Source organism: Colobus angolensis, unplaced genomic scaffold (assembly GCF_000951035.1).
Source record: "Colobus angolensis palliatus isolate OR3802 unplaced genomic scaffold, Cang.pa_1.0 Scaffold299, whole genome shotgun sequence".
In the NCBI taxonomy this organism is placed as follows: Eukaryota; Metazoa; Chordata; class Mammalia; order Primates; family Cercopithecidae; genus Colobus; species Colobus angolensis.
The window spans coordinates 3,093,999-3,109,105 of record NW_012116254.1 but is presented as its reverse complement, the minus strand read 5'-3'; the positions used below and the strand labels follow the sequence as shown (position 1 = coordinate 3,109,105).

Below are 15,107 nucleotides of genomic sequence, written 5' to 3'. Positions count from 1 at the left end.
AAGAAAAAGAAAGCAGATGGAGGAATTAACAGAGTTGAGAAATTGAAGACCAAGCACCTACCAAAGGAGTGGTCAAGAAGAAATGGACAAGTCTTGCTGCACAATGCTGGAAGGGTCAGGAATTGGAGGCAGTGGCTACTTTGGAAGGCAGGAGAAAGGGCAGAACTGAGAACAGGGAGACTGATGGCAATCTGTGTAAGGAGCAGTTCTGCCCAAGGCTCCTCCCCTTTCTCATGCAGGGCAGTGGATTTCCTTCCCAGAGAGGCTCCAGTAGGAGTGGGGATTGACCCGAGGCAGAAGAGGGGAGGGGTGCAGCACCATGCTAACGAACACAGCAGAATTAAGTGAAAGTCTGTATATGAAACTTTGGAATCCCTGTCCTCTTCTACTACTTGGTGCAAAAAACACTGTTACCCAAGCGTGTGCCCCTCCCCTGCAGTCTCCACAGCCCCAGGGTGAAACTGGGGGATGCCTCTCTAAAGAAAATCATTGGTCCCAGGAAGAGCTCCGCAGATACTTCTGGTTGAGAGCACCCCAGTTAAATCACTGGGTCCCCAACTGGCCACTCTATAATGAAGCCCATTCATTGAAAAGTCCATTCTCACCCTCAAGGCACACAGGCATTCTAGACAGCTTTAGTGACCTACTGTTTGGCATGAACAGATAGCCTAAGAGTGATGGATCTTTTGATTACAAAGTGAAAAGAGAAAGAGAACCTACCAAATTTTTAAAAATGAACTCAGAGTATCATGTCCTTTGCAGGGACATGGATGAAACTGGAAACCATCATTCTCAGCAAACCAACACAGGAACAGAAAACCAAACACCACATATTCTGACTCATAATTGGGAGTTGAACAATGAGAACACATGGACACAGGGAGGGGAGCATCACACACCGGCGCCTGGGGAGGGGTAGGGGACAAGAGGAGGGAGAGCATTAGGAGAAATACATAATGTAGATGATGGATTGATGGGTGCAGCAAACCACCATGGCATGTGTATACCTATGTAAAAAACCTGCACGTTCTGCACATGTATCCCAGAACTTAAAGTGTAATTTTTAAAAAATGAACTAGAGGAACAGAGTTAATGCAAGGGCTAGAAAAAAAAATTAACTTCAAAACAATATAATCCATACACTCAGGAAAATAAGATGTTGGATCCATGCAACAACAAGAAGCTCTTGAAGAAGGATCAATGAGAAAACAAGAAAAAGATCTCTTGGAAATTAGAAATGTATGAGATGAAATGAAATTCAACAGGGCAAGTGGAAGACAAAGCTGAGGACTCTAAGAAACCAAAATGAGAAGACAGAGAAGTGGGGAATGGGAGGAAAAAAGATGCAAACGTTGAAGGAACCAGTCAGAAATTCCACATTTCACTAGAAAGAGAGAAAGAATGGAGGAAATGATAGGGAGAAAATTAGGAAAAAAATTACAAAGCCTGTTTCCTAGAACTGAAAGTCTGCATTTCTAGATAGAAAAGGTCCTCTGAGTGCCCAGCAAAATAGATGGGAGAAAGAACCCGCCCGAAAGACATCTCCCCATGAAGTATCCAAACAACGGGAGCAAAGAGGTGGTTCTGAAGCCTTCCGGAGAAAAATCAAACAGGTCCCATGAAGGTCAGAAATCAGAATAGCTTGAGATTTTTTCAAGAATGAATCCAGAAGCTTGAAAACAATAGAGCAGCTGCCTTCAAGGTATTGAGGGGGAAGGGTGATTTCCAGTCTAGAATTATCTGCCCAGCCAAACCATTAATCAAGTATGAGAATAGAATAAAGCCATTTTCAAACATATATAAGCTCAAAAAAAATTAACCTTCTCAACCCTCCTTCTCAAAAAGGTACTAACACAAACCAAGAAAGAGGAACAACAAAACAGGGCTGCACCCGACAGAGGTGGAAGGCTTCCCAAGCACACAGCTGCGCAGGGACCTCTGCAGCCATTCCACACAGAAGCAGGAGGGACTCTGGGAGGGATCTGGAGGAGAGGAGAGGAGACTGGAAACAATGGGACTGCTGACAAATATGGCCACAGGAAAATAGTATTACTGCACAGTGGCTCACACCCATAATCCCAACACTTTGGGATTACTTAGGAGGACCACTTGAGGACAGGGGTTCAAGACCAGCCTGGACAAATAGCAAGACCCCCAATAAAAAAAAAGAAGGATTTAGTATCCCACTTTTTTTTTTAGTATTTGAAGGAATTTTATAATGTGATAGAGAATTTGGTAAGAATTTGTAAAAATACTATAGAAAACAAAACAATCAAAAGAAAATGAGGCAATTATTATGACCAGGAAAAGAAAAAGTTGTGTAAGAAAATGTAACTACCTGTATGATGTTATACTTGGCTCAACGGTAAACAACATTTCTATATTAACAATAAAACAAATAATAAGCTATATTAGAACAGAAAAAGACATTTCTTCCACAATATGAATAACATAGGCAATATCAGAAATTTAAAAATCGACAAATAGAAATCTAACCTTTGGTTGTAAATTTGATTGGTAATTTATGTCTTTTAGGAAAGAAATGCCTGAAGAAGAGTTAAAAGTGAGCTGCAGTTGAGGGATTTTGCCTCTGGTGTGGAGGGCAAAGGGCAGACTGAAGCTGCTTCACTCAATGTGTCTTATACTAGTCTATTCAGCCTTATAGATTATGTGCATGTCACTGATCAATTTTTAAAAATAAATCTTTGCAAAAAGAAATGAAAATCCAAAGAATTTCTGCTTGATTGCAAGTGAGCCAGAAAAGAATTATCTAGAACTTTAATTCCCACAAGCGTTTCCATAAGTAGGGCCTCTCTGCCTTATAGATTCTGGCTTTGCTGAGTTCAGGAGCTGCAGCAAGAGCAAGCGGCACCAGACCCCCTTCCCCTCATTCCATAGTCTACCATCACACAAGACAAAGGGAAGGAGACTGCCAGTGTGACAGAGGGAAGAAAAGGGAGGACTGCAGAGGGATAAAGAAGAGAAGTAGAAGATAAGCATGACTATAAAGGAAAAGAATGGGGTGAAAATGGGTATTGTGAAGACTCTCATCCAGCACTGTCCAACAGAATTATAATGTGGGCCACATAGGGAATTTTACATTTCCTAGTAGTCACCTTTGAAAAAGTAAAAAGAAACAGTTGAAATTAATTTGAATAATATATGTTTCTGTAATTCATCATATCCAAAATGTTATTTCAATATGTATTCTACGTAAAACATTATTTAGCTTTTTTACATTCTTTTCTTTTCATACTATGTCTTCAAAATCTGGCGGCTATTTTGTAGTTACAACACATGTCAGTTCGCCCTAGCCTCATTCCAAGTGCGCAGTAGCAACTGGAGGTGAGTGACTTTCATTTTGGACAGTGCAACTCTGTAGGAAAAAAGCCAACTCCGTACACAGAGCAAAGCACTTCAGCCGAGTTTCCTAACTGACAGAGTGGAGCAGCGACCACTGCTTGCTGGTGAAATCCAAACCCCTTGGCCTGGTTTTGTTTGTTTTTGTTTTTGTTTGAGATGGAGTCTCGCTCTGTCACCAGGCTGAAGTGCAGTGGCACGATCTCAGCTCACTGCAACCTCCGCCTCCCGGGTTCAAGCCATTCTCCTGCCTCAGCCTCCTGAGCAGCTGGGATTACAGGCAAACGCCACCACACCCAGCTAATTTTTGTATTTTTAGTAGAGACGGGGTGTCACCATGTTAGCCAGGATGGTCTCAATCTCCTGACCTCGTGATCCACCCACCTCAGCCTCCCAAAGTGCTGGGATTACAGGCGTGAGCCACTGTGCCTGGCTTCCCCTTGGCCTGGTATTAAAGCTCCGTTCTCCATGTTTCCCACAGACCCCTCCAAGCCCTCCCCGAGCCGTCCACACTAGTCTACCAAGGAGCCTTCAGCTTTCTCTGGAGACTCATTACGAGGACCACTTCTCGCACATTCCCCCTGGAGAGCTTGTGCTCCCATCTCCCTGGCTGCTTTTCCCATCTCAAAAGGTCCGTGTCTCCTCTCAGTTCCTCCAGAAATGCCACCCTGCCCACCAGCCCCAGGGATGCCTTCCTCCTCTGAGCTCTGAGAACTCCCTCCTCTCCCACTCCTTTGGCGCGTGGCAGTGGCTACCTTGAGCTGTCTCTTCACACTGGCCGCCCCCACCAGGCTGGGCTTCATGTCTTTGCTATTTCTGGATCCCCACGCACCTGGCTGGGTGCTGGCACCCAGTAAATACCTGTTTGTCTGATGGATTGTTGTGGGGAGTGAGGGAAGCGCCGTGGCTCGAAGGGACTGTGGGTTTGAGGCTGGTTGAAGGCAGACTGGTTTGAAATGGAATGGGAAAGAGAATGACAAGTGGGGCCAGATAGGCTCCGGGTTTTGATGCTGTGGCATGGCAGGGCCAGGTCAGGCGGGGCTGGCCAGCACCCTCCTGGGTGGGCCCTGGTGGAGCCTCCCCCACTGCCATGAACGTGCGGCTGCCTCCCTCGCAGCAGCCCCTCCTGCCATGAGGATACCCACTCTGTTCAAGGAGCCTTCAGGATTCTCTGGAGGCTCACGAGGAGGAGCACCAACTGCCCCAGCCTGGGGAGGTTTCTACCATCCTACAACCTGTGCCCTCCAGCGGACACACTGGGAAGTGAGAGCAGATGCCTTCTCTCCAGGTGGCAGCCAGAGGAAGGTGGGCACAGGTACCTGGCTGTCTGTAACATTCCAGGCCATTTCTACCTGCAAGGTCCTTTGACTTCCCTTCTGGGAGGCTGTGCTTCTTCCCTCCACTGTCTCCATCCCCACAGTGGTTCTTGGTCTCAACACCCTGCTGAGAAGGGAACTGGAAGTGGAAACATCACCTTGCCCCCCAGGGCCTCTCCTCAGCCCTAAATCATGTGGGATCTGTAATAGTGCCAGGCAGCAGCTGCTCTGTTTGGTCCCTAAGACCAAAGGAGTGAAGCTCTCAGGATAGAATATCTAGGCCCATGACAAGTCAATGATCAGTGATGTCTGAAATACAGACATCCCAAATACCCCATTAGTAGAAAACCTGCAATTTTTCCCATTAGAGTTACTCCTTCAAGTTAAAAAATAATCTCCAGATGTCCCTGATTACATTATGCATTTGTCGTATTTCCCCAGGCTAAAATGCCATCAGTCAAAAGATCCTTTATGAGTTAATTAATATTTTTAGGGAGTAGGGAGAAAGAAGGGTCTCCCAGAAACAAACAAACACCACATTAAATAAGCACATCAATGGTAAGACACACATTCGTTTCAGAAGAAAAATGTGCATCTTAGAATTCTGGAGTTGATACGAACAGTGAGCAAACCTGAGAATTGGCCAGGAGCTGTACCATAAAGCAGGGGGTGGGGTGCAGGGCTGAGGATAGCCTTGCACAGCTGGGACAGGGGGAACCCACAGGTGCTGGGCTCACCTGACACCCACCTGGCACACACGGTACACACTATAAGTGACCCACAAATGCCTGTGGACTGCTGGCTGCTGGAGAGTGGGTGGATAAGAGGACAGAAGAACCCATGGAGGAGGGAAAGGAAACGGAGAAGCAGAGAGCAGTGGGGAAGGTGGGCGGCAATGACAGTGACAAGGTCCCCCAGTCTCTAAAAGGCTCACTGTCTTGCCTGGGACACTCATCTGATAAGTGACAAAGTAGAAATTTGAACCAAGATGTTTCCTGAAAGGCAAATGTGGCAGAAGGGGAAGGGGACTGAGCACAAGGAGTTAGGAAGCTTGATGAAATAAGGTAGCAGTGAGAGAGTGCTGTGGTCTGAATGTTGGTGTCACCCCAAAGTCATAAGTTCAAACCCTAACTGCCAAGGTGATGGATTTAGGAGGCAGGGCCTTTGGGAAGTGATTAGGTCATGGGGATAAAACCCGATGAATAGGATTAGTGCCCTTATAAAAGAGGCCCCAAAGAGCTGGCTTGCTGCTTCCACCAGTGAGAACACAGAGGAAAGAAGCCATCTATGAGGAGGTGGGCCCTCACCAGATGCCAAATCTGCCAGCACCTTGATCTTGGACTGCCCAGCCTCCAGAACTGAGAGTGGTACATTTCTGTTGTTTATAAGCTCCCAGCCTATGGCCTTCTGTTAGAGCATCCAAAACCAACTAAGACAGGGGGCCTCCCAGGGAGGAAGACAGTACAGAAATAGGGCCAGGACACCAAGAGGACACACTGGGTGCAGTCGGGGGCTCCTCTGGCCAGCAGATGAGGGGAGTGGAGTGAGGGCTGGGCCTGGGCAGGAGCAAAGCCCCAGGCCAAGAAGTCTCATGCCGGGGACCATGGAAGGCAGCAAAGGCTTCTTCAGGGAAGGCCGATCCTGAGCTGGAGGTCCTGATGCTCCAGCCCCAGGACTTGCTCTGGAGAAAAGTGGAGTTTCATCCTCAAGACTCCAGGGCTGAGAGGCATTGCCTTCCAGTCCTCCAAGGAAAAGGGGGCTGAAGGAGGGGAAGAACAGGCAGCCTGAAGGGCCCCACAGGGCACCTGACATCTCAGCCTGGCCTGCCACCCACCCAGGGCCACCCCAGTGACAATGGCCTTCTGCTGGTGGGCACCTAAAGCACAGTTCTGTTCAGGGTCCCTGTTGCAGGCCCCCCAGCTGACCAGAGCCAGCTGTCCCTGCTCCAGGGCTGTGGGATCCTGGGAGAGTAGGATGGGATCCAAACCCTCCCGGGCTTCTGTGGGGCTCCCCGAGACCCGAATTCCCGCCTCCCCAGGCCAGCTCTCAGGTGTCAGGTTTCCTGCTGTGCTCAGCTACTGAGTCAGCCTCACTCTTCCCCAGCGTTTGGGCAGAACAGGGAGGGGACACTGGAGGCAGGGCCCTGATGGTCAGAAAGGAGGGGAAGGCCAGAGACTCCCTCTCCAAAGGCACCAGGGAGGGGCAGGGAGAAAGAAGACAGGTCAGCCGGCCGAAGGGCTGGAAAGGCTCAGCCTCTTCAGCCGGGGTTCAGCGCTGGCTCCTTTTTGAAAAGCACACACAAGCAGCAAATAAAGCCGGCCTTTTGAAAAGCACGTCTCTGCCCGCAGAGGCCAGTGGGAAGGCATCACTACCAAGAAGTCTTCAAAGCCAGGCAGGGTCACCCAGTGTAAGGTCTCCATCCCAAAGGCCAGGGCACTTCCCCTCACAGTCAGACCTCGACGGGCCCATGGACTTCTCCAGGCCCTAGTTTCCTGGACTTGTGGTCTGCAGTGATGCTGCTGATCCCACACACCTGCTGAAATCTCTTTGCTGGCAGGGGCCTCAGATAGCTTCTGACCAGGCCTCTCATCTTATTCACGGGGAGGCTAAGTAGAAAGCAGAAAGCACAGGGAAGATGTTTGTGTTCAGAGTGTTGTGACCACTGCCAGGGTCCTAGAGCTGGACAGAGCAGACCTGAGATGGGCACGTCAGAGCTGTGATGTGATGCCCAGCATTTGAAGTGGGCTGGAAGCAGGGAGAGACAAGGACCAGCACTGACCTTCGAAATCCCTCTTCCAAATAAATGGCTGCCACGTTGACTTTCCTAAAGCACAATTCTGAGCATTCCATTCCATGCCCAAACCCCCTCTCCCAGCCTTGCTCTCTCTCACTGCTGTATCTGACCTTCCTCATCTCTCCCAGACCCCCAGGTGCCTTGCTGCCTCTGGGTCCTCGACAGCCATTCTCTATCTGCTGGCACTACCACCCTGCTTTGCCAGATCATTGCATCCTGTCCAACCTTGACTATCCTGGGCAGATGTTAACTCCCCTGGGAGCATTCCAAGATCTTCCCAGGTGGCTGAAATTCTCCTCTCCATCTGACTTGTGGCATTTAGGCCAGTATACTTGGCATTTTGTCTGTGTATGAATGTTATCTCCAATAATAAGTTGTGAAGTGAGTATTTTCAGGGCAGGTACCATGTAGTAAATGCCCTTTGTTCTTAGAAGGGAATATTATTAGAAATATTCTGAGAGGGGAGGAGAATGAAATACTGGAGGAAAGAGGAAAAGAAAGATAGAAGGAGGTAGAGAGAGGAGAGTGAAGAAGGAAGAAGGAGGGAAAGGAGGAAGAAAGAGTTCTTTATCTTAGAACAGGTAAGGATGAAGTTATTAGCTAGTAAAGAAGTGTAGTTCTTCATGGAGTCCTGCAATATCCTAGCTAAATGAAGTTCAGAGATCACGCAGCCCCCATTCTACAGATGAAGATCTGGAGGCCAGGAAATCTGGGGTGGCATGTCTGAGGGCTCTAGGGTAGTCATGGCCAAGTTGGGGCTGGCGTCCAGGCCTTCTGAGTCCCAGTGCTGCAGTGCGATCCCCCTGCTCTGCCACATCAGAGTCACCACCCTCCAGCACGTGGGTCCTCATACACCCATACATGTCTCCACATGGTACTCCCAGAGAGGAACCCACCTGCCTGGGGGCTCGCCGAATGGAAATAGCATGCCATGGTCCCATCTCTCTTCCCCATCCTCTCTCTCTCCTGAGTTCCCTTAGGAATAAGCCTGTTCCTGCCTACAACTGTAACCAAAATACAGAGCACCAGCTCCTGGCCTCCATGGGGAATAGGCTTGAATCTCTTTTGCGGGAGATGCTGAGGAATGGCTGAAGTGAGCACGACTGCTCAGGTACATTGCAGTCTGCTTGGCCAATAGCCCCAAGCCTCCTCCCTGGACTCAGTAAATGCCAAGGACAAGCCCTGGCTCTATAGAGCAGGCCAAATGTTTCCAGGCCCTTGGGTGCTTCTGTATCCCAGGGCCTTTGGACATCCCCCAAAGGAAAGGCGTTAGGCCTTGCATTTCACAGGGTTTAACTGATGGAAAGGTTGAAGGAAACTCCTGGGTACAGGAACTGATTTTGGGAAACTCACATTAAAATGGACATTGATAAACTGGACTCTGATGATGGACAGCAGGGTTGTGAAGGGACTTGAGTCATCTGACACTAGGAACAGTTGGAGAATCTGGGCATGAGCAGGGAAGAGGAAACTCTGGGTCAGGTAATAGCTGTAGTCAAAGGGTGAAGGTCTTTCTGGTAGGCAGATTTGAGTCAACATAAGGAAGACATTTCTCAGAATTTATTTTGTCTCCCAAAGTTCCTCATCACTGCAAATGTCCACGCAGAGGCCAACTAACTGCTCAGAAGAGGAGCATGAACACGAGCAAAGGGCTGGGGTGTGACCTGGAGTACTTCCAGGGTTCTTTTTGGCCCACCAGGTGATGATGCAAATTCCCTGCAACATCTGCCCTCCTTTTGGCATGATCATAGTTAAAATTGCCAAACTGGACAGTCACCATCTGTGAAAGCACAGAGAGCCAGACCTTGGTGCGGGGGAAAGAAGCATGGCAGTAAGGAGAGAGCAAGTCATGGATCCTCAGGGAGCAAGCTGGGGGCCCTGCGCCCACGTGGAAGGAGACGTAAGTCCAGAAGAGGCCCACGTCCAAAGACAGACTTCACGTTCTACTCAACATGACCCGCAGGGAGTCTCCTCTCCCCCTCTGCATGGATACAGCTCAGAATCTTGTTTCCTGTATCTTCTGAGGCTCTCAATAGCCCACAGTAATTTTTCCAGCCTGGGAGAAATTCGGATTTCGTGCAACTAGGTAATGTACCCTTTGTGACTCACTCAGATGCAGGGTGCTTGGGAAAGTGATACAGGAAAAATGAGGGTAGGGGGAAATTGTGGGGAATCTTGAATGGCAGAACTGAGAGTCTGGGGATACTGGGAGTCTGGGGCACACTTCATGAGCTAACTACTTGACTACATACCAGATAAATCAGAGATGAAAAAAACGAAACTGGGCCATCTGCCCAGAACCCAGCTTCAAAGGCCTTTCTTCCTGGGTTCCTTACCTACTCCAGGTATATCAGTTTAACCACTTTTGCTCCAGTCTGATCAACCCCAAGAGGCCTATTGCTTGGCTTAGCCCCCAGGGCTGCCATGGGTCTACTTTCCTCCCTCTCTGTCTATTGGTTCCCAGTCCAATGGAGGATGCCAAGGGCCTAGAAAGAAAGTGATATGCCCAAAGGGATTCTTTACAGCCAAGAGCTGCTTTGTGATGCTTCCCCAGGGCCAGGCTTTGATCTCTAATGAAAAGCTCAGCTTCTTCCAAGGAACTGAATTCCTGCTCTCAAAACACTGATGGGAGGGGACTTTGCATCCTAAGGAACCCTACTTGCCCATGGGTCTGAGACAATTAAGCAGCAAGCTTCCAACAAGCAGCAAAGGACCAGTTTTTAGCTCCAGTTGCCATCATGGACCAGGAGTAAGGGAAAGAAGCCTAGAAGGGTTGGTTAGAGACAGGATACAATTACAGAAGAAAACCTCTGTGCATAATGGGACAATATTCCGGGCATGATCCATCCAAGAAGATACTTATCACCTTCTAAACCAACAAAGTATATGGACACATTCCCGCCACAATCCTAACAAGGCATTTTGTGGAAGGCATCTGTGGTCAGAAGACTGTACACTCCATGAAGGCAGAGCCTAGATCTGTCTCATTCACCTCTACCCCTACTGCCTGGCACAGATCCTAATACACAGTGAGAACTCGCTGAATGAATGATCCTGAACAGGTGAGCATGGAGGAAGCATCATCTTGCCAAAAACCTTGGTCATGTGCAAGCAGCTGCCTTGCAGCATTTTAGAACTGCATGGAATTTCATGATGTCAGAGAGAGAAAACTAAAGCAGATAAAGTGCAAGGTAGAAAGACTAGCTTTGAAGAATTGCAGACAGAAAAACTGGAAATTCCTTGCAATGAGTATAGGGGCCCAGTTGTGGGTCCAGTATGAACTGGGGAGACCCAGCACGGAGGTGGTCAGTGTGTATCACAATCAACTAACAGAAGAAGAAGCGATTTCAGACTCAAAACAGCTGTCCTCATCCTGCCATTCCTGGCCAGGGAAGGAGGGGTCTGCACTGTGGATGGCATTGGGTGACTTTTGCAAACCATGTAGAGTTCCTCTCAGGTCATGAGTTCAGATATTCTCCTACTATTATATTGTTAGCAAAGACCCAAGTAAATTAAAAACAAAAAAGCAAATCTCCAAACCCCAATAACTTTCCTTCTTTTCTTTTTTTAAAGATGGAGTTCTGCTCTTGTTGCCCAGGCTAGAGTGCAATGATGCGATCTTGGCTCACTGCAGCCTCCACCTCCTGGGTTCAAGCAATTCTCCTGCCTCAGCCTCCCGAGTAACTGGGATTGCAGGCACACACCACCACACCTGACTAATTTTTGTATTTTCAGTAGAGACAGGGTTTCACCATGTTGACCAGGCTGGTCTCGAACTCCTGACCTCAGGTGATCTGCCCTCCTCGGCCTCCTGAAGTGCTGGGATTACAGGTGTGAGCCACCACATCTGGCCCAAACCCCAATAACTTCCAAGACATGCTAGGGTGGCTACCTGGACCACATTAGCATTGTCTGGTGCCCAAAGGAGGGGACCCAGGTCAGAAAGCCACTTCGATGGGGCCCCTTCCTATTGAGGTGTGCAGGACACACACTATGCTTATACAAGCCTGGCCCTGTGAATATGGTGGACAGGACAGAAAGTAGTTTTATTCCTCTGCCTCCCATTTCTCCTGGGAAAATTGTTTCGTCTGATGCCCCTTTCTCCTGTGGCCTCCTCTGTTCCGCCCCAAGCCTGGCTCCCAGAGCCATTCATTCTGATGTGTGATGATGGGGAAGAGTTTAGGAGAAGAGCTTGGACCGTGGCTTTTCTCAGGAGCGGTTACGTTTTAAGGAGATGGTGCTATGAAGTTCTAATGGTGGGATTTCAGACAGCAGCCAGTGAGTGGAAGCACCATGGGAGTTCCTGACCTCCACGCGCCCCTGAAATCAGATCACATCAGTAAGTGGATATCTGCTTGCTTTTGGAGGGAGCTGGGGTCAGTAAAATTAGATTCCCGACCGTACCACTCATAGGGCAGCCCTGTCTAGCACTCTGGGGTGTTGGGGAGAGGGGGTGTGCATGAGAGAGAGAAGGTGGACGTCCGTGGAGATACATGAGAAAGGAAGACAGGAAAGAGAGGTCAGAGGAGAGCAGAGGAAGAGAGATAACAAAAGGTTGCAAAGAGGAAGAGGGGAAGGAGGAGATGCCTGGGAAAGGCAGAGCTGTAGGTTTCTTGGAGCTAGCAGATCCCATATGCCTAACAAGCAACAGAGACCTGTCCGTCTCCAGTTACCTGGAGGGGCTCCATCAGCCCCTTGGCTGCCCCTGCCTTGTGACTGCCCTGTCCCCCACCCCTGTCGGCCTTCCCCAGGCAGGCCTGGCCCAGCTGTGCGCTGCCCACTCCGCTCATTGCTTAATATCATGCAGTTATTTCAGGCCAGCAGCCCTTCGACCTGGTCGCTCCAGCTAGACCCAAAGGACCCCTCAGGATGAGACTGTGCCCACTCCCCTAGAGGAGAGTCCTGGCAGGCTCTCAGTGGAGTGACTCGGGTACCCACTTCCTGTCTCTGGAGTTCAGCTTTCCAATCTGCAAAATGAGCATATTGTGTCTTGCTTGCCCACCTAGCAGGGGGAATGCTATGAAGCCCCCCAACTCCCTCCCCCAGTGAAAGCGTCTTATAAAGTATAGAGGCTTTTCACCCTTCCCGAGGCTTGGCCTAGGGCTGGCTGCAGAAGATGGCTCAGTGATTTCCTTGAATTGGAGACATTCCCGGACTCTGAGAGCACCTGCGCCTCCCAAGTCCCCCTCTCCCCATCAAGCTCCAGCACCGTCTGTAGTAAAATACCAGGCAGGGGAGAGTAGCCAGGGCACCCAGCAACAGGCCACCCAAGGGCAGCCTGTCAACAGAAGCACCCTGGCTGACAGCCTACTTCTGGGGTGAACTCGGGGACATCAGAAAGATTCATGGTCCAGTAATAGCGTTTCCACTAGAGCCAAAAATTCTCCAGGAGGGAATCATTGCTTTGGATTAAGCATTGCTCTCTCTCTCTCACTTCTACTTTCAAAGTGCAAATGCCCAAAAGAGGGCAACACGTTAACTCACTAATGTTTCCTAGTGTGGATGAACTTGCAAGATTTTCTGTCCAGAGAAAATGGAAAACCACGGAGGTGCTGAATGAGTTGGCAAGACTGGGAGAGAAAAACTACCTTCTCCCCTTCACAGTCCTGCCCTCACAGCCCAGAGCATGGACATAGCCAGTTGATAGCTCTTTTCTGGGTCTGTATCTATCTTTCCACATAATTGCATTTGATTCAGAACTTGACTTATTCAATCACCAAATATTTATTGCATGCCTTCTACATGTGAGACATTGTTCTAGGTACTAGGGATGTAGTCGTGACAAAGCAGTTAAAAATCCTTGCCCTTGTGGAACTGCAATCTAGTTCTGTCCTGTCCAGTGTGGTTCCCAAATGTGAAATGTGGCTAGTTCAAATTCACATGTGCTGCCATATGTAAAATTGACACAAGACTTCAGAGACTTAGTACAAACAAGATAATTTTAAAAATTAGTAACTTTGAAAATTAATTAAATACTGATAATATTTTGGATGTAGTTAATTAAACAATGCATACTATTATAATTAATTTCTCATTTTCACTTTTTTTTTTTTTTTTTGAGACAGTGTCTTTCCCTGTCCCCCAGGCTGGAGTGCAGTGGCATGATCATGGCTCACTGCCACTTCTATCTCCTGGGCTTAAGCGATCCTCCCACCTCAGTCTCCTAAGTAGCTGGCAGTACAGGCATGTGCCACCAAGCCAAGCTAATTTTTTTATTTTTTGTAGGGATGGGGTCTCACTATGTTGCCCAGGCTGGTCGCAAACTCCTGGCCTCAGGTGATCCTCCTGCCTTCAGGTGCTAAGATTATAGGCACAAGCCACCATGCTTAGCCTGTTTTCACTTTTGTAATGTGGCTGCTAGAAAAAATTAAATTATATATGTGTCTTACATTTTACTTTTAATTTTTTTTATTTTTATTTTATTTATTTATTTCATGAGACGGAGTCTTGCTCTGTCGCCCAGGCTGGAGTGCAATGGCATGATCTCGGCTCACTGCAACCTCCGCCTCCCAGGTTCAAGCGATTCTCCCGCCTCAGCCTCCTGAGTAGCTGGGATTATAGGCACCCGCCACCATGCCCGGCTAATTTTTGTATTTCTAGTAGAGACGGGTTTCACCATGTTGGCCAGGCTGGTCTCGAACTCCTGACATCATGTGATCCACCCACCTCAGCCTCCCAAAGTGCTGGGATTACAGGTGTGAGCCACCGTGCCCGGCCTCACATTATACTTCTATTGGACAGCACTGGCCTATCCAATAAGTAGACATATAAGAAAATATGACATGTATTGATGATGATAGAGCTATGGAAAAACATGAAGCAGGGAAGAAGAAAAGGTTGAGGGGGTTTCCATTTTAAATATGACTGCCAAGAGAACCTTCACTGAGAAGATAACTGTAGCGTAAAGAGCTGAAGAAGGTGAAGGACTGAGCAGGTAGATATCCAGGCAAAGGGCTTTCTGGGCAGACAGAACTGCACACACAAAGGCCTTGTGGTGAGGCCAAGCCTGCATTTTTAGCAACATCAAGAGGCTTGAGTGGTAGGAGTTTAGGTGATACTGATCTTGGGGGCTGGGGAGACAGATGGTGCAGTACCTCACTGGTCATTATAGGATGTTGCTTTTGACTCTGAGGAGTGTATCTGAGCAGAGAAGTGACAGGTCTTGACTTTCTGGCTGCTGAATAGAATAGGCTGCAGAAGGCAAAGGCAAGAAGCAGGAACCAGGGAAGAGATGATGGTTTCTTGGACCAGGGTGGCAATGGGGGGAAGGTGAAAGGAATGGTCGGATCCAAAATATATTTCATTTCAAGGGTACAGGTGACAAGATTTGATCATGGATTGGATGTAAAACCTGAGAGACAGAGGACAAGACGAACTCTGTATCTTGCTTGCTAAGCAACTAGAAGACTGGTGTGGCTGATAGTTTGCAAAAATGGCCTCAATTTCTCCCCTCCCTGTACGCTCACCCTCCCATACAAGTTCCTCCCATTAAAGGCAGGATCTACTTTCCCACCCCTTGCATCTGGGCATGGCTATGTGACTGCCTTAGGCCAATAGAATGTAGCAGAAGTGATATCATGCCAATTCTGAGCCCAGGCCTCAAGAGACCTTGCAATTTCCACTTTCTCTTGGTCTCT

At 48.5% G+C, this 15,107-nt stretch overlaps 1 protein-coding gene across 2 annotated transcripts in view; it reads right to left on the bottom strand.

The window, feature by feature from the left end:
* RNF165 (ring finger protein 165) overlaps nucleotides 1–15,107 on the bottom strand; it is a 126,975-nt gene that overhangs the window by 28,795 nt on the left and 83,073 nt on the right. The window lies entirely within an intron of this gene.